This window comes from Netta rufina (assembly GCF_964035555.1).
Source record: "Netta rufina genome assembly, chromosome: 2".
NCBI lineage: Eukaryota > Metazoa > Chordata > Aves > Anseriformes > Anatidae > Netta > Netta rufina.
In genome coordinates this window covers 9036062-9063910 of record NC_140124.1, presented here as the reverse complement: position 1 = coordinate 9063910, position 27849 = coordinate 9036062, and positions in this window count along the sequence as shown.

Sequence of the window (27849 nt, the reverse complement as noted above, 5' to 3'; positions counted from 1 at the left end):
AAAATGCTGATCATAGTTGCCTGGCTGAAAGATCAGGCAGAAACACAGGGCACCGGGTGCCTGGCAAACCACTTCACCTGGAAGCATGGGAGCTCTTGCACTCTGGCAACTGAGCATCCAGGATGAGGCATTTTGTCTCGAACCCTTCTGGCCACCTACTGTGTGACCAAGGGTAAACCCCAAGCTCCATTATCCCTAGTGAAAATACAAGGTGTAAAAGAGTGATGCCATGTGTCAGTGAAGGCTTTGTAATGGGAATGTCTTTACCACTGTGGATTTTTGCCTTGGGAAGAGGGAGGAGAAAGACAACTGATGTACAAGTATCCCAAGACAGGCTGATTTTAACAGCATTTAAAGGAATACACCAATGACACTTATCAAAGGTTGTGCTATCATTTTCATTCTGATGGACACTCAAATACAATGTTGTAAACATTCCATACAATTTTCCTTTGCTGAATCAAGGCATTGTATTTTCTTCCTGGGTGTATCTTCTCCCAGGTGGTATTGAATTTTGAAAACATGTTGTTTTGATAAGAATGATACAGACTCCCTAAGCAATTAATAACAAAATATGGAGTCCTGTCTGTCACATCCCTTAGTGAAAAGGGGCCTAGATACTGCTTTGGCAATACACATATGCCAGTTGCTTGAAGTGTACTCTGTCTGGCTTAAACTCATTTTAAAATATTCATTATTTTGAAATCAGCTATGTCATCTTGTGGACTAGAAAGACACCAGGCTGCATCCATGGGAGCAAACTGAACATGGCCAGAGGCTGGCTTGTGATCACCACACCATTAATGGAAGCTTGGTTATGTCAGGGTGGGTCAGGAAGCCACCCTAGCAGAAACTCCAGGTTCCACAGGGTGCCCAAACACAATCCAGGCAACAGCACTAGGTAAGGACCGTTCCCAAGAGGCAGGATGGAAAAAGGAGGATTTAGCCATACAGTTACAAGCCGTGCCTTTCCACTTGCCATCTGGGCAAAGAACGGGCTCTGGCCCGTTTTATGTACTAGGATGGATGTAGCCATAGATACTGGAATGTTTGTACTGCCTTTAATTAAATGGAAATTGTGCTTCATGGCAGTTCTCACAACACTCTAAATCTGTGGGATCAGGGTGATGTCTGATCACTGGACTCAGAGACTGGTATGTAGACTGAAAATACATGTTGATGCATCTGTGTCGGGAAGGCAGGTAATTACACTGGATGCAGTACAAGTGGGCTGACAGACAACTTTGTATTAAATAAAGCAAACTGTCTAGTTTCTGAGTGTAATGCAAACTTCAGCTTGCAATAGTTTTAGAAAACAAATTGGGAAGATCCAGGGGGACTTTAGAATTATTGTACAGGGAAATACTTCAACATTTTAACATAATTATTTTAATTTTGGCCTCGTTGAGGTAACAGCTGGAAGATTTTAGAGCTGTGGGTACATTTAGATTATCTGCCAATTTGCAGCAATGAATACAGTTAAATATACAGATAAAAAGAAAGTTATATAGTTTAGCAAATACAGCCAAAAGAAGGAAATATTAGTAAGTAAATATTATGAAATCTGAACAAAACTCAGCTGGCCAAAAGAATGAAAGTATGGCTGTACATGATGGTATATTGAGGAACAATTATTTGAACCCAGATTTCAGTCTGTTTGCATACATAAAATTTTACATAAAATAACTAAAGGAGAATTCTTCCATCACTATTTATTGCTAAGCAGTATGATGATCCTTTGTTAGGGTTGTATGCCATAGGAATCAGTATGCCAAGCATTGTCTTCATCACAGGCTATCAGGATAAATATTAACTGAAGTACTCAGATTTCTTTGCTGGATTGTGGCCTCATAGTCTGTTAAATGAAAACTCTAGGTAGCAATTTTTATCAAACTTGGGCCTAAGAAGTGCCCAAGAGATCTGTTGGGATCCATCCCCTGTTACCACCTTAGTAAGGGATAAACATGGGATACTGAGATCGTCTTGCAAAGAAACATGGAGCGTTGGCTTTCACTGATTTTACCTGACTTTGGTGGCTAAGCCATTCAAACCTTTGCTCTTGTTTACCTGATCAAGAAAAGATTCATAATGTCTCCCTTCTAGGAATGGGTTAAACTTAATTAACTAATAATATAAAGCACTCTGGAGATGAAAAGGACTCTACTATGCAAGTGCTGACTATTAGTCATTATTAGGCTCTTTCTTTTTCTTTTTCATGTATTAGCCCAACTAAAAGACAACTGGATTATTTATTTATTTTTTTAAAATTATTTGTATAGACAGAAATTTCTTAATTTAAACCAGGCAACTTAAAGTACTTTTAACAGGTACATTTTTAATGACCTGCAGTATGTTTGTGGCAAAAGGGGAAGAAAGTTAATATTGTCTCTGCTTCTTTAAATTAATAGGGCATAATTTGCAGTGAGGAACAAAGTTTCCTAAGGAATCATTGTGTTGGCAAAGCTGGTCAAATAAAGTGTCCTACAGAAGTTAGGTAATAAATAAAAACCCTGCCTTCACGTGGCTTTGTCATTGTCTGGAAAGCAGAGAGAGCCCAAAATAATTAAAGGTGCTTATTCTAGTGTAGTAGTACAGTAAATGAAGTATGCTTGGATTTTCCCTTTGCAGGAGCTAAATCTGTGACCTTCTGTACCAGAGGAAAGAGTCCTTTGTGTTCTGAACTCTAATAGCCTTACCATGATTTCATTTCTACCAGCGGTCATGAAACACTTGTTATATTTATTTTCATTACTTCCAGCCTTTCTCTTTTACAACACGTTGTTAGTTTAATCTTTAAGGAAATAGTAGATTTTTTAACAATTATTATTATTATTATTATTTTAACCTTAATTAGCTGCATGCCTTTATATCTTTGGTTCATCTCCTATGTTTCAGAACGTTTCTTTTACCTTGTGGAATACTGTTAGAAGTCTCTGTACAAAGGCAAAAGCTGTGGTTGCTATAGCAATAACCAATCTGATGAAGCTGTGACCTAAATCATGACTGAGAAAAATAGTACCTTTTCTATATCACTGCAGTTACTGCTTCATTGGATTATGCTACTGTTATGCAGGATTTATTACCTAAAATGAACTCCTTAGCTCCAGGATCCAAGAAAAAGTAAAGTGATACTTCTATAACTATAGAGTTGGGCAGGAACATGAATATCTTAAATCTATTGAAATTTATAGGTGAAAAGGAGCTCTGCTTCTGGTAGCACATATGCAGCTAGACCTTGGTGCAGCACAATCTATTTCTTGAAAATCCAGGGAGCTTTGACTGCTGGAAGATACTTAAATCAACATAATGTACATCTCATTTATTGAGCATTGCAGAAAAACAGCTTGCCAAACTTCCCGAACTCCTTACTTCTGCCATGATGTATCATCATGCAGTAGTAAAGGAGAGAAATATTCTCTGGGAGCAGTTGCTTTGTCGCTTGCTGAAAATCCGGTGAGGAAATTGGTGCAGATATCCAAAGACTACTACCTAAAATACAAAACTTATGGTTCTTAACTGTCTCTGACCATGAATGAACTCTCACCAGTAGATATGTATGAGGTCATTTCTGGGTCTGCTTTACTTTCACAAAGGACAAGGAAATGTAACACGGTAACATACATTATGATATGATGGGGTATGACTTATCCCATTGCATTTGTAAACCTTCACCTTTGAATCTATGCTTATCATCTAGGCTCCCTCTACAGTCAATAGAGAGAGAAACACAGAAAGAAATGGTTGATTTTCCTTGTCCTAAAATCTGGGATAGATGGGATTAAAATTTAGAACAGCATCTCTGCCTCTCTGTATACTACAGCAGGAGATTTGACAGCTATCTTAGTCCAAACATTTAACTTAGATGGCTGTAGTTGTATGAGATTAACTTTGCTCACATTAATGGTGTTATGCGGTACATCTAGTGTGGATGACCACTGCTGATACAGCAACATGGTGGTACCAAAGTGGTCAGATCTTTAACTTCACCAGTGGTAGCTTGTCCTGAGCTCCACCAGAATTGAATCTAAGAATAAGAAATGACTGAACTACAGGAAGGTGGGAGTAGAGGCAGTATTGAAATTACTTGTATTGGAGAGGTTGGGAAGTGGGAAGTTGGCAGAGTTAACTACATCAGCTTCATTGGAACAGCAGACGCAGGTTGGCAATTGTGAGTACATTTAGCCTGATAAGTAGCTAGCTAAGAGGTACTTATGCTGTTATTACCCTCCCAGCTAGTCCCTCACCCATCCTTCTGATATAAACCCAAGTGGATAAATCCTATGGATCAAGAGACAATTAAATGTGTTTGACGATGCTCAATGGGAAATCAAAGTTGCTGTCAATGCTGTCAGAGATTTGGACTTGAGATGCACAAGCGTCAAAGAAGCCTGGCTGCTGAACTATTTGGAGAGATCTAAAATTACGCATTTCTTATGGCCACCTGGTCTCTTCAACATCTGCTGTGTGCTTGGCTCAGACACTGCCTGCTCTCTGAAATCACACCACACATGACATAATGTGTCAGAAGTAGTGTGACACAGCAGTGACATTTAAAGGGACATGAGCTGGGCCGTCAGATCTTCTAGATGGCATGCTCAAGAGCTTTCAAAGTTTCACTTGGTTCTGATATGCGAATGAGATTGTTTGTTACCTTTTTCAATTGTCTTGCAGCAGATGACCATGGAAAATCCTTCATTTCATGAGTGGCCGGGTAAAAAACAGAAGTCACTTGTAGTGCAAGGACTTAGGAATCCCTTTAATTTTGCAAAAACTCTTTCACCTTCTCAGCAGTCAAGTTTGATTGATGGTGGTGCATTTATGAACTGGAAATTATGTGGCTACTGGCCAATGTGCAATATGATAAAATATTGCAGTGAGGAGACTTAATATTTCACTGCTAAAGAAGATGAGAACTGACTTTTCCTGGTTATAGCACCCATGTGCAGACCTAATGGTGTTATAAACAGATTGGAGCAGAGCACTACTAAATCTGGACTGCAAGACCAGTCCAAAATATCCAAAACTCCATATCCAAATAGGCTGAAAATCCAAAATATTCAGCTACTCCATGGTGCAGCACTGGGGTCTTCTGGTTCTGCTTTGCCACTTCTTGAAGACTCCTTTTCCTGTAGATGCTCCCCCAAATCCTTTGCATATCTTTTACTACTTTTTACTATTTACATATCTATTACTGTTTTGTTTACTGTGTCCTCCTACTCTTGCTTTTCTACCTTGCAACAGGCCACAGCACTTCTGTGCTTCCTGAAACCTTCTCATTGACCTGTAGAAAAAAAACATTGGATATCTGTTCCACAGGGAAAAGGCTGGAGACACTGAGGACATCATGAGTATCTAAGATCTCTGGAATGAGAGGGGATTTGTTAAGAGAATTTTCCTGTTGATCCCTGGCAGTATGTTTTTGTTAAAGCTGGATCTGTTTGACAAGTTACTGTGTCCCTGAGGCTAGGAGGTTTGTTAGTTGTAAAACCCATCCAATAACCTTTCAAAACCAGTTTCAGCCTCCATCTGGGACCCCCAATTTAACTTAAATCAGCTAAAACATAGCCATTTCAAAACACTTCCCTTTGCTTCCTTCTCACATTGCTTCTTTCCGCTCCCTTGTGAATAAATCGTTTTAAAAGTATTTTCACTTCTTTACCTCTAAGTCCACTCTGGTGGGATTCTCATGGCATTTGGAGAGATCCTGAGGTTACACCTCATCACAGCTTTTCTGACTTGTGTTTCTAGTGCATACATATCCTCCCTTCCTAACAGTGCAGAGATTCACCTGGTCTAGTGTTCAGTCTCCTTTGGGGTTCCTTTATAGTCATATGTCCATATGTACGAATATAGAACAAGACTTCTCCCTCCTAGAAATGGGATTCTCCATTTTTTCCCATCTGTTAGAAACAAAATTTCCTTCATTGCTGAACATCTTTCTTTATATTGTGGCTGCAATACGCCATTTCAGAAGTGTCATCACCTTTATCTTTTTACATTCTGATGTAGTCTGTAATCAACACTAGCTTCAGCGACTCTCATTACTAGCTCTTGAAGTGATTCTTCAGACTCAGCAAGAACAACATCATCATCAGATAACAGCATCTGCTTCCTCCAATTTCAGTCTTACCACTGTAGCCAACAACAACGACACACATTTGCATTTCAGCGCACAGGCAGAGCTGATACTGTGCCATGGTGCAGCTCTGTTGGACTTTCTTCCTGCCCATCAACCCCCATGCAGTGTCCTTTGTGAGTCTGTCTTTTCACTTGCATCTGGTCAGGTACAGCATGATAATTTATATAAATGTATCAGAAAACCCCCATGGATATTAAGAGAGCTGAGTAACTTTCAACTGTTTCTTTCTGTTCTTTAGCACATACCCTTCTGAACAAGTTTTTTTTTGTTGTTGTTTTTTTTTTTTTTTTTTTTTTGTGATTCCCCTCCCCCCCCCAGCATTATTCTAAAAGCTGATTTACAGCATTGTCATGAGTAAACTACCCTGTGTTTTGTTCTTTCTCTGCTTAGTTTTGCTTTCATATTTTTCAGTCCCTTTCTCTAAACACTAAGCCTGCTTTTTTCTTTGCATGTTTGAATAGCAAGTGGAATGATTTGGCAATGTGCACATCCTCTCAGACCCCTTCTCTGAGAGCAGAATGAGTTTAGTGTCTCTCAGTAAGTCCCATAGCCACTGCCCTGTTTTTCCACAGAAGTTTGCAGATCTTACGGGAAATCTTGATACCAATCTCACATTAGAGTGTTCTCTTCAGGTACATAAAGCAGGCAGGAATGAGAATATCTGAAGCACGTAATGATGACTATTTGAGTTAATGATCCCACTGTCTTCCTGAAAGAGTAATTCAGATAAAAGATCAGATAAGAGCTTCTGATGCTGAAATCACGTACCTGGAGAGACTTAATCTAGCCTTGTTTGTTTGTTTGATAATAGCATACGTGCTGACTTAGTTACCTTTATCTCTGCAGTACTAAACAGTATGTGTATGGGGAACCTAGGAGAATAACAGGTTAGCTAGTACTTTCACTGAGCTGAAAAAAAAAAAAACACAAAAAAAAAAAAACCACCACCACCAACAACAAAAACATTTAGAGACTTTATTTGACAGCTTCAGTGCTTATCCAAATTTAGCTATATGCTCTGTGAGACTTGTGTGAGGGGGATGAAGAATAGCAAAGCAGCTTTAGTAGGCTAAAGAGATCAGGAGGATGACCTGGAATGGGTTACGTATGGTTCCTAATTTTGAGGTTATTATCACAACCAAGCATACTGGATATATTATTCTTTGCAAATGGAGTTTTAGACCTGTTCCAGTGATGCTGAGATTGAGGCCTCTCCTTATAAAAATTAAATGACTAGGTCCTTAGACCTCCAAGGTGATAATTCAGGTAGAAGCACCCTGTCTTCTTGTAGCTGTTCAGGCTGATGACTTTTGCAAAAAGTTCATTTTCAAATTTCTTTTAAACCACTTCATTTTCCATTGAGACAAAGTGAAAAATTAAAACCTCACTGAATACTTCCATTCATTTGCCTGGATTTTGCCATTTTCATTTAGTTTCTAGGATCTGCGACATTTACAGTTCTCTTCACAGTGAAATTCCGTCATGTCAGTTGAGCTTTTGTAGGGCCAAAATTGTAATTAAAATAATTTTATTAGGATTGAGTGATGAATATTTTTCTTCTTTGAATGCCCAGCCAAATTTTGAGCAACACTAGGCCCTATTTTAAACATAAGGAGTCAAAGACTTTTGCAGTTTAACTCCCAGAAAAAAGATAAAAAATCTGAAAAACAGAAAAACTCAGAAGAGAGGTACCTAGCTTTAGTGTTTTACCTTTCATATCAAGCTTGTACCCAACATTATTAAAGGCCGTCAGTGATTCCAAGAGCATGTTGCAACCTCAGTTCGTTCCCAGCAGTAAACTATGCTAGAGGCGCATCAGTGCAAGTGTTAATAAAGTATTAATAAATCCTGGCTACGTGGGAGTAATATTGCAGGGTAGGCATTGATAGAGAGATCTAAGACACTTACAAGCACAGGCTAAGATCCCTGTGCTCACCTGTCATCTCTGGATGACAGCTGAGAGGTACCAAGCTTTAACACAGGAGTTTTTAATGTTTTTTAACACACTTCTAAACATAATCACCAATTCTTTACACATTTTTTCAAATTCTTTTCTAAAGTAAACAGCATATTTCTCTTGACAACCAACTTGTTTTACAGCATATATAAGAAGGACGTTTGCCCATCAGGAAAGTGATCAGCCTAAGTAAATATATAAACAAATAAATCAGAAAACAATCACCAGAAAAAAATGGGAAGGAGAAATATAAATAAAAAGAGAAGTAGATGGAAAAATTAGAGGGAAAAGGTCAGCTGAAAAGACATGCAGATGGAATGGGATTCTAGTGCACATTCAAGGGATCCCAACAGGTTCAAAACTTCTGTGGGGTAAAGGAGAAGCTCAGAGATGCTGACTGATCTCAGTTCTAGCTGTCTTCAGCAAATCTGACTTCTGGTGTTGACCCTGCAGCAAGGGAAAAACAACATAATGGAAAGAATATGAAAGAAAACAATATGGGTAAGAAAAAGGGGAAGAAAACTGAAAAATAAAAACTGAAGGAAATAGTGAACAGAGAGTGGAGAGACCAGACAAAGAGCAGAGAAAGACAAGTGTGTGAAGGGAAAAAAATCTTATATACAGCAACATATAGTACAAACTTTTGCTACAAGGTTAGGACACATAAGGATTTTGGCCTCTAGTGTATTTTCTCCTAATACTCTGTTACTCTAAGACCCATGCCTGAGTGCAATATCCAAAAAAACCTCAGGCTTCCACTGGCTGTAATTGCCATCAAAAGAAATACTAAAGAGATTTTTACAGGATTTCTGGCCTGATTCAGTTAGTGCCAGGAGGTTTGACTGAGATTTAGATAAGCAACCTGAAAGAAAACTTAACTATAAATATCTGGCTTATAATATGGCTTATTAGAAAATGACCTTGGGGCTTTCTGCAAGCCATTGCTCTTTTCTAGTCTTACGGGCTGTATTACCTTCACAGTGCCCGGATTGCTGTTACTCTGAAATTTTTCTGTTGTGAAATTTCTTCCAAACAATTCAGCTATGCTGAGAATAGAACATATCATGAGCAAACTCATCTGAAAAAAGTCTGTCTCCAGCAGCCTACCAAAGAGTTACAATAGAGGAATGTGGAGTCCACATGTGGAGGTGAATGATGGTGTAAAGTACCAAAGAAAGGTGGGTTATTTGTGAGGGGTTAATAGCGGCATATCACTAATAATCTCTTGGTCATACTTAGAGCCTTAGAAATTATCTCCAAAATATACTGCACTTGCTTTTCTGTTCTCTGCCTCTAAATTTATTCCATTGTAATGAGTATACTGGCGTGTTATACTGGCACAGGTTTGGAGGGATAATCCAGAAAAACAACCAATTGCAAGTGAAGAATGGGGAGTCACGAAGGAAAAGAACACCCATGCTCTTAACACCAAAAGTAAAGTATAAATCTGATGAATTAGAAATTCTTACTTTACAGCCCAAAAAGAAACTTATAGCAGTAAAGTCATTTTCGGCTTGTATCAATATTTCATTTTGCCAGGTGGAGATAAATTCAATTCTATATATAGCTTGAATTGAATGTGGTGATTTAGAGTTGATCAGAAAGTGTAAAAACTTTAATCTTGGATACTACTGTGCTAGACAGAGAGGTAGTTAAGGGGAGGGTATAAGGAAGGGTGTAAAAGCAATTAAACATGAGGTTGTTAGTAGGCAGAGAATACGGGAATTCTTTCCATGACAGGGACAAGAAGAGGAGGTCATTAAGGCACATGCTATTTATTTTAATATTGTTCATGATCTGAATTGTACTAAAATTATAAATAGGCCAAGTGTGAGTGACCCAGAACAGTTTGGCTTCTGTCCTAGCTGAATTTAATCTCAGTTCACGTTGTCCTCCTTCCTACTCATTTTTGGCCTCCACCAGCAGCATTGCCAACATCTGAGATTTCTCTCTTGAGGCTTGCATCTAACCTTTCATGTCAACATTAAGGTTAGAATTCAGCTCCTGGAGTCATGTCTTTTCCATGATTTTTTTTTTTTTTTCCTACATCAGCAAGATGTCAGTGCAAGTGGCCAATGGGAGGAAGGGGTTATGCTGATCTTCCAACCTTTTTTTAAATTCACATGTTCTGTTATGCCAAAAAATAATCCCATGTAGGCAAGACCTACATTTTTAATCCTTAGGACTGTGGAGAAAACATAACTCAAGTGTATTGAAAAGGCTTAGACACCAGAAGGCAAATAAAAATAACCCCAGTTGCAGATATATATATTTTTAAATTTCATTATTTTTTGCCAGTCTCAAGGTTTTGAGGGCCTGAACTCTGGAATTGTGAACCCTTGGGATGGCAGAATTATTGACTATAATTAGATGGTGTGATCTTTGGGACAGGGACTCTGCCTATTTATGTGTTCAGACAAAACTCAGTACAAGGGGCTGCTATCCAAACATAGGGTCTTTAATCCTACCACAGTGCAAATAAAGATTTAATATTAATAAAATACACCTACTCCATATCTATGTGCACATTTACTGTGCATCTGCAATCTCCACCCATCTCCCCTGCTCAGATTAAGGCTAGACCCTCCCACAGGTTGTCTTTATTTTGACAAAAGTCCTTACCCTGACATTTTTTATGTCTCTGTGTCACCTTTAACTCTCTGGGATACATACAGACTGTATGTACCTTTCTGTGAGCAAGAGTAAGGTAATGATGCTTCAACAGGTGTATTTATGTGCATGACCTGCTGTGGGTTTATTTACAAAATTCCAAGGGAAGATGAGTCATGCCATCTCTTCTGCAAGGAAAAGGGCAAAAAAACTAACTCTTGCTTCCTATCTAAATGTAGCTTTTATTATTTGCTATAGGATGTGCTATAATTCTTGTGCTGATACCCCACACACCACTGAAATCATAATTAAATATTTAAAGGGTGGCTTTACAACTGTGTACGTTCCAGTTCATGTTCTATGCTTCTCTAGCAATGAATTATTGTATTACTTAAATGTAAGGAGCTGTCTTCTTTTGACCAGAAATCTACAAATACATCTTATGATACAGATGCAGTGTGTAGTGGGGCTGCTATGGTGCAGCACAGTCTTTTATGGCAGAGAGTGTGAAGTGATATTTCCTACTGCAATTTCCACCTCTCATCTCACTGTTCCTGTAAGAAATGCATGTGGACATTCCTAGGAACCACGTATTTTGTTTCAGGACTACATATGTGGAGAACATAGAGGATAAATTACAAAAACACACTTAAGAACCTGAAAAGAAAACTTACAGGTTGCTGAGCTGAGGTAACTTTCATCACCAAATGCTCTGCACTAGTATGTCAGAGAGAGTCTCCTGGGAGTATCAAAGCCATACTCAAAAATTGCTCCCTCTCTAAAACAGAGATGCTTCATGACATTTGTCAATTGGAGAAATTGTATTTTGGAAGCTATTTCAGCATGTCTCTAATAAACAGGTTCAGCAAAGTTTTATCACTTTTCATGACTTTGTAAAAACAAAAATTAAAGGTAAAATGTTCAATATAGTATCTCTATCAATATATAGCCTGGTTGCAATTCAAGTTAATGACAATTTTCCAAGCTCTTATTTTTGAGAAGTACCCTTCGCAAATGCTTATAGATGCAAAACTGTCAATGCAAGTGTTTGATTTAGTATCACAATATTACAGAACTGATCCCAGTAACTCAGTTGTATTTAGGAAACTTCAAAACCACATCTTTTGTGCCAGACTGAGTGGGCATAGCACTATAAAGAAATTAAAATCTGAAATAATGCCTTGATGAACTCAGCACCTTTGTTTCTTTCAGAACTCCCTTTTTCTTCATCAATACTAATAACCAGTGTAACAATTTGTTTTAAAGGCCTCAGTTTTAAAATAGCTCTTCAACAAGATTTACAGAAAAAGACCCACACATGGTCCATTAGAGTGCAAATGCAGGCAAGGCCATATATAGATGTTTTTCACACCACTACATTATCACTAATAATATATTTTTTTTCCTTAGCAGGGCTAAGGAAAATCTTATGTGTTGTGCTTTATAATTGCTGTCTTTATTGTGGATGGGGGAGGGCAAGTGTTGTGATTTGGTGTGAATGATTTCTTCAGCAATAATAAAAGGTGGTATTAAAATGTTTCACAGTCATTTAAATGGTTGTTTTATATGAAATGGATCATTTTTCGATTTTACAGTCTTTAGCTATTATCAACAACTAGGCTTGTTTTGATGATGAATGATTTAAAATGACATTTTGACAATAACTCTCCATTATCAACCAGCATTTGTCCTCTGTTCTCTTTGTGTAATTATCACAATCTTTGTATTTTCTTAATCTATTCCGGGGGCTGTGCAAAGATGACAGCAGAAGGTCAAACTACTCTAAGACTAAGAAATTGTTTTGGGTTTCTTGTTCAGTAGCAGAGGCTTGTGCAGCTCAGTTAGAGCAGTCAGTGTTTCCTAGGAGTTACTTAACTCTCACATCTCAGGTGCCTGATCCTGAGCACCAGGGGCCAGATCCTGTGCTAGTGGGTGCACAGGTCCAGCAGTGAAGGAGACCACATATTGCTCTCAGTCTGAGCCATGTACAGGGCAGCCTGTGAGCTGCAGTGGTCAATAAATCTAGTGATACACCTGCTATTTTGGCAGCTGGAGTGTGTGTGTGTGTGTGTGCCTGTGTAATATAGCCTCTGTTATGGTAACTACTGATCTCTCTGCCAGAAAAGCACGGTGTGCTCCCTCTTCTGTGAGCCGCCAACCAGCTCAAAGGAAGCAGAGAAGGAAGAAAGTCTCTGACCCACAAACAAATGCTTAGGGATAGGCTGAAAGAAGGGTCTGAAAGGTCCCAGAAAACCTGATGGGTTCAGAAAAGACCAAATTCTTTGTGGACGTGTTTGCAGGAGCAGAAGGAGCAGTGACAACTTTCTGGTGCTTACCCTGACCCACTGCACACCTTGAGAGGTCACTCTGCTACTGCTGTACTGTCTCCACGTGGGAAGAAAATGGCATCTCTGCCTGGGGAGCTCCAGGCTCAGAGACTAGCAGCACCTCCAGGAGTGCTTTGATATCTCTGTTTATGAATAGATGATGATCATCGTGTTCTTACTGCCAGCACATGCCCTGAGGCAATGGTCCAAGTGCTGGGGTTTTGTGTGCCAAAATGAGGAAAGTTAATTCAACACCCTTGATAACAACAATAGTGCTTAGTGCTTTTGATCTTCAAAGCACCTTACAAACATTAGCTAATTAATTAATCCTTACAATACTCCTCTGCTATTATCCCCATTTAGCAGATGGGGAAATTGAGTCAGAAGAGTTAAATGACTTGCCCAAGGCTATGGAGAAGTTGGCAGCAAGGCTGTGATGGGGAATTCCTGGCTCCTCCTTGCACATCTCCAAAACAGCTGTGGCTGTTGACGCAGACGTGAGGCTGCCTTTACCATGGATGCTGGACAGATCAGCCAGGCAGAAGCACCTTCCCAATCAGATGTGGACAGGTCAAAAAGTGCCACCTGTAGACTTGCATTATGGTGCCCACCTTGAAGGCTTTGTGAACTTGAACACTTTCTCATGCTGCCATATCCACACAGCTTCTGGAATTGGTGTCTGGCCAGCCTGGCCCTGAGCTAACATCCATCTGTACAATATTCACTCTCGTGCCTTGCTTTGAGAAAACCCTTGCTTTGGGGTCTCCCAAAGATGTTGTTTTCATGCCAGCTAATGAAACACTAATCCTGCTTCATAGTCAGAAGGTAGGGGGACAGAGACATAGGCAGGGAGAACCCTTTAAATATTTGTTTTAAAAAGTACCTACATGAGGAATGAACTGAGAGTTGACAATCAAATCATTAGGGGTGCAGAAAGCATGCTGAGGAAATGACTAAAGCTCTTAATTTTTGCTTACCCAAGGAGCTTTCTATCTGATAGAGTACTGAGATGTTAATTTCCTTTACTGTTTAGGGATAGGGTTGCTCAAGATCTATTACAAAATCAGGATAATAACAATATCAAAGGAACCATCTTCCTATTTTGACTCAAGGTAACCTAGCAAATTGGTCAATATTACTAGATCGTAGGTAAGCATTAGTTGAATGAGGCTTATGAAAAGTATATTTTAGTTTCCAATGCACATTTTCCAATAGGTTACAGCATTATTTATTGTCACATATCTGCACAAAAATATACTGTAGTATGAAATAAAATGAAAGAGTAAATGAGGAAAATCTTTCACTTCTATGTGATTGTGAGAAGTATTTTTGAACAAAGGTGTGCTAAAATACTATGTTAAAAAGGTACTAATGCTTCAAAATATGGAAAGGACACAAGTTTAAAAAGACAGTAAAAATACAGTATTCTACGAAAGCTGAGGGAAATTAACACAGAATCTCAGAATAGCTGAAGTTGGAAGGCACCTTTGCAGCTCACCTAGTTCACTTAGAATGATGTGTTCCCAGAAGCACTTTATTGAGTTGGATGCTCTATTGCCCACCAGCCATGAATTCAAAACTTGCCAGCTATGGGAAAAAAGAAGAGAAGCATTTTTCTCTGATGAAAGTAAATAAGTATATTTCTTGGAACAAAGTCTTCCCTGCCACATATAAATTTAATACTGCATAGTCTGCGCAGTCCTTGATCTACAACCTGACCTGAATGCTGAGAGCATCTGCTGAAAACATCTCTCCTGAGGACAGGAGGCTGGTTTCCCAAATCATGCAGAATCCATGTCCCAGCACCTACCCTAGTAGAGCATAAGAGATGTTTTGAGCAGGTTGAGTCCTAACTGAGGTCTTTGACTTCTAATGTACAATCTCATGGGTACCATCCTCAGTTGGCACAGAATGGAAATGCACCTGTGCTATTCTCACTTATATGAAAGACACTGCAAAACCAGACCACGTACCCAAGGTACCTCAACCATCTCCTCACTTGCAGGGTTGATCACTGATTATCAGCTATTCGTGAGAACATCCAGAGCTGTGAATAATCCCAGACATTTCTGTAGGGGTATAGAGATGTGTTTCCCAGAACTCAAAAGGGAAGAGTGAGACTCCTTTTGGGGTACATAGCAAATGGACATGAGGCAGCAAACACAACTTGCATCAGGGGAAATAATGACCAGATATTAGGAAAGAAATATTCACAGTGGGGGCAGTCCACCATTGTAACAGGGCACAAGAAAGTTGTCGGCTCTCTATCGTTAGAGATATTCACAACTCAGCTGGACAAGATCCTGAGTAACCATCAGGAATAGATGGTTGTTTTCATGGATGGTTAAATGGATCTACTTTAGAGAGGAGGTCAGAAAATGCAACTTACACAGATCCTTTCCAACCTCAACTAGTCTGTGGCTCTATAAAATAAAAGCTTACATTAGTCAGGCCTCCACCCAATACTGAGAAAGGAATGTAGCACAATCTGTAATGGTAATGCTGATCTGCTAATATTTCCTGGGCAGAAGGGAAAGGAAACCATACCATATCATTTCACAAAATGTGGTCAGGTCAAGTCCAGAATGAATAAGTAAAAGTCAGGGCTATTTATTGTATTATCATAGTAATGGTTTGTCCAGTTTGGTAATTAGTCTCCTTCCACCAAATAGTTACTTCTGGTATCACATAAATAGAAGATTTATTTGACATTAAATAATTACAACAAACCCAAATACAGTGAGAGGCGTATATTACAAGAGAAGTTAAGAGCTTTACAAGAAACATGAAGCATGCCGATTATGAAGAGCTTTCTATATAGGATTTGTAATGGTATATTCATGTTAAAACGAGTTCAATATGTTTTTAGTGTAAAAAATAGTTCATGGTACAGACAAAAATAAATCAGCTGGGAATTTCTTTTGCTGAAATTAAAGTATCTCACAAAATTATTAATTGCTGTGTGCTAGCATGGTGCTAGCAAATTTTGCTATTGAGATGTAATGTGTTGGAGGGTTTGGTATTTCTTCTTCAGCATTCTGACAACAGAACAGTGGCTTCTTTGCTATTTATCTTTTTAGAAAGAAAGAGTAATGCTCATCCATTTAACCTCAGAGATGTCTGATGGCACTTTCTGCAATCAGCACTGACAGTTCAAGGATGAAAGGTATGGTGTACATTCTAGTTATTCAAGGGTTAAAGAAGGTCCCATAAATAAATTATGGATGCATTTTTAGAGCACTTTGCTAAGAACAAGAATGGCAGAAAATATCACAAGGCTGTCAAATCAGATTAAAGCCCATGTGCTCTGAGTAATCTGTGGGGAAAACTAACAAACTGTATGTTTGTCACGTATTAAAGAAATATTTTCTTAAAAAGCCGATTGGCTGAATGAACATAGAAATTCACCTTCGCTTTTTCCTTATCTCTCACTGTTTCTCTCCTGTGCTTAAAGTATAACTTACAAAATAATTGCAGCTAGCAACATATCCCAGGTGAGAGAAGACTCTGTGAAGAGCAAAGTTGTGCAATCGAGTATATATATCAATGTATATGTGTGGATAAAAATTCAGTTTTGTAGACCTGGCCACTTGAATGCTTTGAAAACTTAACTTTACATCTGCTATTGTTTCATAACATGTAGGCAGATGGTTTATTCTTGATCTTTACACACCAGAATTGAAAGAACATACAGATATCTCTCTGAAAGAAAAAAACTACTGAAACAGCAGTTTATAAACTATTAACCCATTGTCCCAAAGATGCAGAATTTGAATGAAGATGCAGAATTTGAATGAGGTAATCTACAAAAAGATAAATGTGTGATTACAGAGCAGGATCACATATAGTAATTGTTCCAAGAAGGATGTAAGGGTAGAAAGAATAAGCTCTGAGTTTCTAGAACTGGCTTAACTGGCTCTTAACATGGATGTGACTTCTGGCTGCCAATAGGTTGACGTTGGCCCAATAACTCTCTGCCTTGTTTTTCATGGGAAGAAAGCTAGTAAATTGGCTAAAAGAATCAGTGGTGTGACTTGGACATTTTGGGGGAGAAGGAAGAAATTCATATCTATTCATATCTGTCTTCAGCCACCTAACAGAGCAATTAACTTTTTTGTTTTGTTTTGTTCTGTAGTTTTAGGGGATAAGAAACCTGTACTGTGCTATTAATCTATTTTTCAGTCTCAAGTGCTATTGGACTCAGCAGGACTCATGGTTGACTTAAAGCAAACAAAAGGCTTCAATTTGATAGATGAACAAAGCTCAGAAGAGAAAGGACAGAAGGAATAACTGAAACCTTCTCATTGAATGATACTTTAAGGTATAGCTCCTTGGGTAGGTAGAATATAGACTCTAGGATAGGTAATGTGTTAAATACTCAAGGCCAAACTGAAAGAGGTAATTAAATGCCTTGTAATTAGAGTAAGATTCCTGAGATGCTCTTAGATCAAGAGTAAGGAAAAGATGTTCAATTCAGCCTTAAATTATCTCTCTATTGGTCTATGTTGGATACATATGTGAGATTTGGACCAGATCCCAAAGCTTTTTCATGACTTTATCTTCCTAGGCATGTCTGAATAGGCACATCCATCCAGGTGAGTGACAGAAGTCCAAGTTATCAATTATCCTGAGAGAAAATCCAAGCCGGAATCTACCACCAGGTACAGCAGAGCCCAGGAAGTCTTATAGGTCATCTGGTGTGATACGGTATTTGTCTCTGGAGGAGGAGATTTATGGCCCAGTGCTCTCTCACAGAACTGTTCTTTTATTGAAGTTTCTTTTTGTCTTTTTTTTTTTTTTTTGCATTTTTTTTAAATATAAACTGATCATTCATAGTGTCTTTCATAGTATACTGCAGGATGGCCCAGCTCTAAAAAAGCTGTGTCTCCTAGTTTGGGTGTAGTTTGTATATCATGGGTATTTTCTATATATTAAAGCATTCTATACATGCTGTACATTTGTTGTATAAATGCTCTGTGTGCTCTATGTACTTTATACATTCAGCTGTGACTTAGTAGAAAAAAAAATCTATTCGTTTCATTAGAAAATGTCCACTGCTTTGCTGGGATAAGGTATGACCAAAGTGCAGGGAACATCCTGAAGACTTGATTCAGTAGTCTGCTTTTCAGCTCAAAGTAGCAAACAGCACCTGTTCTTTTCTATGTATTGATGCATTCAGTTCAAAGTTTGCATGTTTTCACATGCTAAAAATCAAGGCAGGCAAAAATTATCCAGGCAAACAATTATTTTATAAGACAATAACTCTAAAAAATTCAGCCACACCTGTAATCAGCTGCTTAAAATCCCAAAAACAAGAGTACTAAAGCAGACAGGGAAAATAATGTAAAGATTTTAAATAAATAAAAACAGTCATTAGTAAATGACAACCTGAAAATACTCAGCACTGCAAAAGACAAACATTAATTAAAAATAACTTTTTAACAGAAGGAAAGAAACATTGTTAGTAAAAATTTAATCATGGTGGTTGACAGTTTCCAGGTTATTTAAGATGAATACAAATCACAGAGACGGATTTTTGAAGTAATCTCAAGGACAAGCTGTTTAGAAATCAGTAACCACTGTCAATCTCATCGTAATTGCTTGACTGCAGTAAAAAAGGAAAAATACATTGACATATTCAGCCATATATTAATTTTAATTAGAGTAAATGGGATAAATTTATTAAGATCAGCATTTTAAATGTTTTGTTGGAGGGAATACTGTGAGGGCAAAGTTACAAAGAAGATGTCATTTAACCAAAAAAGTATACGTTTTCAGAAAAAGAAAATTTCCCCACAGAGCAACTCAAGGATTGGTGCTGATGAAAAGTGCTAAGTCCCAGGGAGACCCAGGCTGGAGCCACAAAGCAGGTCAGATGTGCCTCAGTCCTCATGTTGAACCTGGAAATCTGGCAAAGACTTGTGTTTTCCCTGTGAGATCAGCACAGAGGCGCTTTGTTGGCCCTCCTGCATCTTATTTTGGTTCACATCTGTCAAGGAGGGCAGGTTATGCTTAAGAGGAGCGACTGCATGTTCTGGGAGGAAGGGAGCAGCGGGAACTGCCTGTGCTCCCAGTTTGGTTGCATAATTCTGCTGGTATCTGTACCACCTTAACTAGGCCAGTGAAACTCCTAGGGTATATCTACATACTGTATTATGCAATTTCATGCAGTGACACCCAAACTCAGACTAAAAGAGTCTCTCTTTTCAAGGCAGCGAAGCCATGTCAGCACATCATTCTGCCTTATCCGTTTTGCTCTTGTGTTGACTAATTGAAAGCCAATTGGGCATTACTATGTGGTACTACACTAAGCAATGCTGTAAGCAACCTAGCATTGTGCTGGTGTATTTTACTACCTAGAACTGTTTCTAGAAATCATGAAGATAACCAGTATAAAAAGTTCTAATATTCACTTTTTGTAATGGCAATTGTTAATACCAGAAATATCAAAAGATCAACCCTCCAGGGAGAGATGTGTCAGTTTGCTTCATGAAATAAAGTGCTGAATTTCTTCTCCCAATAGAAGAAACATAAAATCATAGAATATTCTTAGTTGGAAGGAACCCACAAGGATCATGACCTCATAAGAATCCCTGAAGGCTTGGAGTTGTTCAGATCTTGAATTTTGGCAGAGTAAACTAAGGAGATGCGGGTTTCTACTGAAACCTCACTCTTCATTTCTGTTTTCAGGTTTTGTTTGTTTGTTTGTTTGTTTGTTTTTCTTTTAGTAAATATAGATATTCAAAATTTTTCTAGTTGAAAATATTCTTCATGTCAAATGCCATTTCATCTCCAAAAGCATTCTCAAGGAAAAACGTATTAACAAAAACCCTTCCACTACAGGAAAAGAAATATTTTCCTTGGAAAAACAGAGGAAAAATATTCAAAAATTACCACAAGAAATTGTGTTTATTTTCAACAAGTAAAAGTTAGGATCTTTGCTATAAAAAATACATACAAAGGGTTATATAGAAGTATAGAACTTCTCCGAGTAAGGAAAGATTTAGCAGTTAAGTTAATAGTTTATAATTTAATTTGTGCAGGTAACGCCAGAGAGTGAGTAGGTCTGGGGAACAGAAGAAGGATAGACAAACCTGGGATTACAAAGACAATCAACAGGCATACAGAACCCAGACCACGAAGTGGTTTGCCTGTCAGCTTTGCATGTTTAGATCCAATAATTTCTCAACCACCTAAAGGTAGGTTAAATATTACCCATGTCTTAAAGACTGATGCTGTTTAGATGGATCAGAAAAAAAAAAAACCAAAAAAAAAACCAACTAGCTCATGTCAACCAGGGTTTAAAGCAATCCAAATGATCAGAGCCAGCACTGGGGAGGACAAGAAAAACCCTGACAGTCCATGCCAGCTCTCACTGAGGAAGAGAGAAATTCCCTAATTCCTTCCCCATACCTAACCTGGCAATAAGTTTAATACCAGCAAGATGCACTGTTGTGGGCACTGAGATGTGATTCTGTCTACTTTCTTTTTTTTCCTGTGAGAAAGGCAATATATCAGACAGCTTATTCCTACATCAGAAAGTTTTATTTTTAATTCAGACATAATCATAGTGTTTCATAGAAGTTCCTCTATGAATGTGAGCAAATTCCCTCTTTGAACAATGTAGAAGATGAAAGGAGATGACTGGTGGAGCAGTACTGCAAAGCAAGCACAGACCATAACCAATGTGTGTTAGTAGATGGTAAATACTTGGTGTTGATAGAGTTGAGAGGTTGCTTTCATACTAATGAATCAAGCGTACCTGATGCAAGGTCCCAGCCCTGAGCTCAGCTGCCACGGAAGAGCCCATATTTACACTGTTAAATTCCCTTAACCTTCAAAGCAGGGTGAATGCATACAAACCTCTTATTGGAAGCAGTTTCTCGTCTGCAAGTCATATACAGGAACAGTTTGAGAATGTGAATTGAGTGGAAGTTGGACAAGATGACCTCAGGGGTCCCTCTCAACATTAGTTAATTGATTATTATTTGACTATTTCACAGTATGGATTGTCAAATTTCAGTGACTGAACTGTTCCTTGGCACTGTTTGATGTGGTAATGTGGACACATACAAAAAGATCTTCCTGGGACTCTCAAAGCTCTTCTGCCTTGGAGAGCACAAGGTGGACCCCAGCCTGGAGTCACAGCACCATGCAGACAAGCACGGCAATTGACTTTTGTTCATTTTCTGTTTCAATGGTCTGGAAAAATAAAAGGCTAGGAAGGTGGGAGAATTCCTGACAGTGCAAAATCCATGAACAAGAAAACACAAAATGACTTGGAAACTGAAAGATCAAGGCCAAACAGGTGTAGTCACTGAGATTTGAGAGACAAAGAGAGCTTGGAACATGGAATTATGGACATGAAGGCAAGGGGTTGTGGAGAAGGAAAACTCAGTTAAGCTCTTTATGAACTGTAAATGTAAACTGGTGGACACATTGTAAATACAGATCCAAGTAGTTTTTGTGTCTCTTGGGAACTCAAAAAGAAATTCACCCAAATGAAGTAAGATGCTAGCATACATACTCAGAGTCAAGAAGCAGGCAGCAGTAAAGTCAGTATGGGAATTTAAAGGCGTGGGAGACGTGGAACATCTATATAAGCAATTAATAGGTATGCTTCTGGAGAAAAGTGAAAAGTGTTATTAGATCAGATTCTTGATCCAAATAGCAGATTGCTTTTTAATTAAATGAGACTTTTATTTCTACAAATAGTTTTACCTGAGACAATTTTTGAGTTGTTCTCCAGTGTAGAAGATGCTCTTTTCTCAAAATTTCAATGCAAAATTAAAAAGAAATCATGAAAATATAACACACTTCTGTGTTATTATGTATACATCACACTTTCTAAGCATTTAAACAATTAAAACATTTTTTACTAAACTCAAACTAATATATGTTCTGTCTAACATTTGAATCAGCTATTTTGAAAGCACAATTGTCTAAAGCCTGCCCCACACCTCCCTTCTCTCTCTGTTTCTCTGCCAGTGTAAGTGAAAGCCTTAACCAGGTACTTAGGTTATTGAAAGGTGTTACAGACACTTGATTTCTTTCTGCTAAGTACTGGGGCATATTTAAAGAAAGTCATAATGAAGCAAACATGCTTTAGATTCAACCGATTTCCAGTGGCTAAAGAGCAAAATTTTGACAGAATATTCTAATAGTAAAATTTTAATATCTAAAGTATTTTTTTCCTCCTGTGTATTTCACTGTTGGATTCCAATGTCACATATTTGACATTCAGAGCTATTTTAGAAGATGGCATGAAGCTCATAAAACTATTCTCTGGTGACTATTACTATTTATTACTTATATTTATTACTATTAGTATTTACTACTATTGCTATTACTATCGTTATTACTACTGCTACTATTAGTGTCCCAGCTCTGTTACTCCTTTTGGTCTTCAGAAATGAGAGGTGTACAAGTAATTTTACTGAATGTCTTTTTATTCTGGAATCTGCTGACCTTCATCATTTCATGACTGTTTGATCTATTTAACTTTTTATATATTTATTTTTTTAAGATCCTGTCACATTTAGCTGTTCTCACCAAACTCATTTTGCAAAAGATATGAGTGAAAAAGATTGGAAAGGGTCATCTCCCTTTTTCTGATTCAGTCATTGACAGACCTCTAACCACTGCGAAGAACTGCTAACTTTTTCAATATCACTTATCATTGCAAAGATCTTCAGAAAAGATCTCCATCTCTTTAAATTGTTTCAATACAATTTTTTCTCTAATGAACAAAGCTTAAAAAAATTTACCAAAAAAAAAAGTATAAACTCAAACACCCTTTAGCTGCATTCACAAGAAATAAAAAAAATAAAATAAAAACAAATGTGAAACTGTGGCAGTATCAAGCTATGTATTCATTTTAAACCATTGCACAGCAATTTGATCTCCTGTGATAAGGTTACCTGCTTGGTGGAAAAAGGGAAGGCAGTGGATATAATCTTTCTGGACTTTAGTAAGGCTTTTCATACTGTCCTTCACAGAACCCTTCTGAACAAATTGTCCAACTGTGAGACAATCAGGTTCACTCTACAGTGTGTGCTGAAATGGCTCAATGGGAGAGCTCAAGGGGTTGTAGTGAATGGGGCTACATCTGGCTGGAGGATGGTCACTAATGGTATTCCCCAGGGCTCAATTCTAGGGCTAGTCCTGTTCATCATCTTATCAGTTATGTGGGTGAAGGGGTAGAATGAATCCTTAGGAAGATTTTTGATGACACCAAACTGGGAGTTGCTGATGATTGTCTGGAGGGATGAGAAGCCTTGAAGATGAATCTAGATAGATTGGAGCATTGGGCTATCAGCAACGGCATGAAACTCAGCAAAGGAAAAGGCTGGGTTCTGCACTTGTAACAGAGAAAAACCAAACCAAAGACTGGGAGACAAGTGGCTGGGGAGCAGCTCAACAGAAAGTGACTTGGGGGTGATGGTGACAGCAGGATCAACATGAGCCAGCAGCGTGCCCTGGCAGCTGAAAGAGCAAAGTTCATTTTGGGATTCATTAAACACAGGATCACCAGGTGGTTGAAAGAAGAGATTCTCCCACTGTATTTAGTATTGGTATGGCCTCACCTGGAGTATTGTGCGCAGTTTTGGTTTCCACAATATAAGAAAATGTTAAGGTACTTGAAAGCATCCTGAGGAGGGCAAAAAAGCTGCTAAAATGCCTGGAAGGCATATCATGTGAGGAAAGGCTGAGGGCACTTGGGTCATGCAGTCTGGAGAAGAGGAGGCTGAGAAGTGGCCTCATTGCTCTCTGCAGCTTCCTGAGCAGGGAAAATAGGGAAGGAGGTGCTGGTCTCTTCTCCTGGCATCTGATGAATGGCAATGGCACAATGTTGTGCCAGGGGAGGTTCAGACTGCACATCAGGAAACATTTCTGTACTGTGGGAGTGTTCAGACACTGAAACAGGCTTCCTAGAGAGGTGGTTGATGCCCCGTACCTGTCAGTGTTCAAGAGGCATTTGGACAATGCCCTCACTAATATGCTTTGACTTTTGGTTAGCCCTGAAGAGGTCAAGCAGTTGGACTAGATGGTCTTTGAAGATCCTTTCCAACTGAACTATTCTATTCCATTTAATCTTCTCTGCATATGCAACATCAGACACAAGCTTTATGAAAAACAAACAAATAAACAAACAAACAAACAAACCTTCTGCTTTAGAGACAGGTCTTTTTTTTTTTTTTTTTTTCTTTTTTCTTTTTTCTGTGCTTCTACCAAGATAAAAACAAAACAAAACAAAACAAAATGTTCTAGATAGTGTCAAAGATTTTGGTAGTTACATCAAAGGTCAGTGAAACTCTTCACTGATTCACTAATACTCAGATCATCCCTATCCACTTGCCTTCTCTGAAATTCAACCCATCAAGTGTGAACACAAATGGTTCATTATGCTGTAATCTAAATGATCAGTTTGGGCAGAGAGGTGCCTGGCACTAGAAGTAAACAGCAAGAAAGAGTAATAAATAGTACATTAAAACCCTTGAATGGCAAGGTTGCAGTTGACCTCAGGCCTTAGTTTGACAGCTCTTCATATTACAGTGAACATCGTACACTAAACTTGTCCAAGGTCACTAAGAAAATGGAATAGGTTGTTAAATTTTTGTGTTGAGCTTTTAAATCCCCAAATTTTATGGTCTCTGAAGCATCTTCACAGTTCTAAAGTGATGTCATAATGAAAAAGTACAGAAAAGATTTTAAAGAAAATGATTTATTTTGATTAAATTGCAATATAGGTTGACCCAAACTTTGTGTGCTTCTAGAGAATAATTTTAGAGGGAAATGGTAACAGGAACTTGATATTGGCAAAAAGGAAAATAATTGAAGCACACAAGTATTCGTGCAAAATTCTACATCTCTGTGATATCATCCAGAAATTCCTGAAATCTTTAATATTTTCATATATTACCGATGTAATCTGAAGGTACATTTTTAAACTTTGTGAATCACTGCAGAATTTGTGTAATTGTTAGTGTCTACATTTCAGTGAACACAATTCTCTGTATTTCTCTAGCTATAGAAACACTAGATGTAATATTTAGCTGCTGTGCAAAATGTCCACCCATGTAGGATCAGGGGAATTCAAGAGGGATCAGGTGGGGTGAAAAGGTAATTCTTGCCACATTTACAGAGGTTAAAAGCACGTGCTCCAGTCAATCCTATGTGTAAAAAGTGTATTGTGGACATATACTCACTATGAAATAGACTGAACCAACTCATTCTACCTAGACTAATTAGCTGCCATCAGAAACCTGTCATTCTCAACTGATTACAAAGCTATTACTTGGAGGTGACAGACTCTATAAGCAGGTTAGTCTTCTATAAAGCTGGAAGAAAAAAATAACAGAAAAATCCATTTCATTACACATTTACTGAGTTTATTTTGCTTAAATTAGTGGATTAACAACATAAGTATCAGACAGTAAAATGTGATTGAGCATTGCCCCATGCTTAACTGTTGCCTGCACATGCTTCTGAGGGTAAAAAGTGTAATGATCCCAAGCATGCCATATTACTAACAAATAATCTGAATAAATGACCTGGATTACAGCAAAAATTGCTGACTGAATTCCAGGGTTATGATCCATTAACAAACACTTACAGAGAAGAGTAAAAGATTTATGATGTACATGTACTAGTACAGGAACATCTACCTATTGCATTCATTCAGAGATAATCCAATTAAAGAATGTAGTAAATCTACAGAATACCCGTACTAGGTATAGTGGGGGGATTAAAAAAGATCACGAGGGACAATTTACCTTGGTGAAAAAAATCCTCTGTAAAGATTTTAAAACCATAAATTCTATCTCAAACATCTCTTGATGTATTTTTTTTTTTAACTCTTTACCTCTCAAAAAATTAGAGTTGATGGAAATCAGAGAATTTATTCTCTATCGTGTTACAGCAGTTCTTGGATGTGTAGTAAACTGGGGAACATCAAAGACATTGTTGCATGTCTCTTTGTGAGGAGTGGCTGAGGGAGTTGGGGTTGCTTAGCCTGGAGAAAAGGAGGTTCAGGGGAGACCTTATCACACTCTACAGTTACCTTAGAGGGGGCTATAATGAGGTGGGGATCAGTCACTTCTCCCAAGCACTAAGTGATAAGACAATAGGAAATGGTCTTAAGGTACCAGGAGAGGTTCAGGTTGGATATTAGGAAAAAAATATTCACTGAAAGGGTTGTGAATTATTGGAACAGGCTGTTCAGGGAAGTAGTTGAGTCACCATCCCTGAAGGTATTCTAAAAACATGTGGAAGTAGAACTTAGGGACATGGTTTAAAGGTGGAGTTGGCAGTACTAGGTTAAAAGTTGGACCAGATGATTTTAGAAGTCTTTTCCAACCTAAATGATTCTATGAAAAAAAAAAAAAAAAGGCAATGTAGCCTCCTCAAAGGTTTTAACCTGCCCTGGATCCTTCCCTGTACAAAGAGGATTCTCATGGAAGTAAACTATGGCTGCTCCTGGGATGAAGCATGACACAGGCCTGATGGATCAAGGTATCCAGCCTGATATATCAATCTTTCCTGTATGTCTCTGTATCAAAGACACAGACCTTCAAATGGGGTTTAGAACCTAGTTTCTATTGAGTTCATTGGTACTTAATATGCTTGGGAATTTAGACGAAAATTTGGAGATCTAGATCACTTCCACAGTAACACTAGGATCATTAGTTAATGAGAGAGGCACTTCCAAAGTCTGTTCTCCTGTCCTGGGAAGATTTCTAAGGGTAGAACAAGCTATCCATTTCTTCATTGACTAGAGAACATGGTTAGCTTAAACCTGTCTACCTAACTGGTCCAAAACATGAGGCGACTCCCAGTTTTCATGTGTCTAAACTTAGTGTATTCTAAGACCAATGTGGTCATCTTAAGAAACTGTCTCCTCTTGAAAAAGGTTATTTTCTTTCTACAGTGGAAGCAAGAGCAATAAAGCAGACACATACAAGTTATGCAAATGAATGGAGGATTTTTCTGTAACTTCATGTGTTGTACCATTTAAATTGCTAAACATGTCTTCTTTGGGATTGATTCCACAGATTGCATACTGCAAGCAGGGACTGTATTCATACTGAGCTTTGTATGATGTTGATCATAAAGTCAGCACTTAATAAGTTCATAATAATAATAGAATGACATACTGCAAGTCTAAAGGTTTATATTTCCAAGTTTTATTTTCCTTTTCAGGAACTTTGAAAACACCTTCCACATTATATTTTTGTTTTAAGGCTTAATCCATAATTATGGAGAACCAAAGTACCAATGCCAGAGTAACAAGATTAATACCCTTTTGACAGAATTTAATAATATGGTTTTATAATATTTAATTTTGTTCATAAAATATCTCTCAGTAGGAAAATTTTTTTTTTCTTTTTTTTTTTTTTTTTTACTTACCTAAACATTATTGCTTTAAAACAATTTAATTCATATTTCCTGGCACAAAGAATTTATTATGCAGGCTTGTTGAGAACAGGTTTTTATGGTATTGTGCAGGGATTAGCTTCAACTTAATTTGGATATTCAACCAATTTTGACAAGTATAGTCTACTGAATGTGGGCTAATAATGCAGTCTTTAATTCATTTATCCCCCTTTAAAGGCTCCAAGCCCTTTAAAATGATCTTATATGTGCACTCTGGATAGCAAAACTCTGGCTGGTCTTGTGTGTAATCTCTAGAGAAAGTATCCAACAATAAGTACAGCTGATAACATTTTTAGCTAAGTGCAATAAAAATGAGGGCAGAACATGGACCACTCCATTATGTAATATGTTAGCAGAGAATGTCACTCTCACAAGCAAAA